Source organism: Orycteropus afer, unplaced genomic scaffold, assembly GCF_000298275.1.
Source record: "Orycteropus afer afer isolate SDZICR_OR568_19922 unplaced genomic scaffold, OryAfe1.0 scaffold00262, whole genome shotgun sequence".
Taxonomy (NCBI): Eukaryota; Metazoa; Chordata; class Mammalia; order Tubulidentata; family Orycteropodidae; genus Orycteropus; species Orycteropus afer.
In genome coordinates, this window is record NW_006921849.1 from 550,590 (window position 1) to 552,040 (window position 1,451).

Genomic DNA, 1,451 nt, shown 5'->3' on the forward strand with positions numbered 1-1,451 from the left:
TCCCTGGAGAAGGATGTCATGCTTGGTAGGGTGGAGGGTCGACGAAAGAGGGGGAGGCCTTCAACGAGATGGATTGACACAGTGGCTGCGATGATGGGCTCAAGTATAGCAGGGATTGTGGGGCTGGTGCGGGATCGGGCAGTGTTTCCTTCTGTTGTGCATGGGGTCACTATGAGTCAGAAATGACTCGACAGCACTTAACAACAACAACAACATCCTTCTTCAGGGACTAGTCCTTCTAACAATGTGACCAAAATACCAGAGATGAAATCCGGCCAATCTCTCTTTCTTCCAAGGAGGATTCCAGCTGTATTTCCTCCAAGAGAGATTTGTTCCTTCTTCTAGAAGTCCATAGTATGTACATTCAATATTGTTTTCCAACACCACAATTCAAATGCATCAGGTCTCCTGTGGTCTTCTTTATTCATACTCTAAAACACATATGAGGCTATTGAAAATACCATGGCTTGGGTCCATCATATGTTAGTCTTCAAAGTTACTTCTTTCCTCTTTGACACTTTAAAGAGGCCTTTTGCAGCAGATCTGCCCAATGTAATACTTCATTTGATTTCTTGACTGCTGCTTCCATGGGTGTTGATTTTGGATCCAAGTAAAATGAAATCCTTGACAACCTCAATCTTTTCTTTATTTATTATGATGTTGTTTATTTGTTGAGTTGTGAGGATGTTTATTTACTTTATGTTGAGTTATAAATCATACTGAAGACTGTAGGCTTTGATCTTCGTCAGTAAGTGCTTCAAATCTTCTTAAGTTTTAGCAAGCAGGGTTGTGTTATCTGCATATCACAAGGTGTTAGAGTCTTCCTCAATCCTGATACCATGTTCTTCTTCATATACTCCAGCTTCCCGGATTATTTAGTCAACATCCAGATTGAATGAGTATAGTGAAATTATGTAACCTTGACACACACCTTTCCTGATTTTAAGCCAAATAGTATCCACTTGTTCTGTCCTCACAACTGCCTCTTGGTCTATAAACAGGTTCCTCATGAGCACAGTTAAGTATTCTGGAACTCCCAATCTTTGCACTTTTATCCATAATTTGTTATGATCCACACGGTCAAATGTCATTGCATAGTCAACAAAACACAGGTAAACATCTTTCTGGTATTCTTTGCTTTCTGCCAAGACCTATTGACATCAGTGATGATATACTTCATTCCATATCCTGAATCTAGTTTGAATGTCTGGCAGTTCCATGTCAATATACTGGTGTAAGTATTTCTAAATTATCTCCAGCAAAATTTTACTTGACTGTGATATTAATGGTGTTGTTCGAGAATTTCCACAATCTGTTGGATCACCTTTATTTGGAATGGGTATGAATATCTATCTCTCCCAGTCAATTGGTCAGATACCTGTTTTCCAAATTTCCTTGCATAAATGAATAAGTACCTCCAGCATTGCTTCTGTTTGTTGAAAGATCTCAGT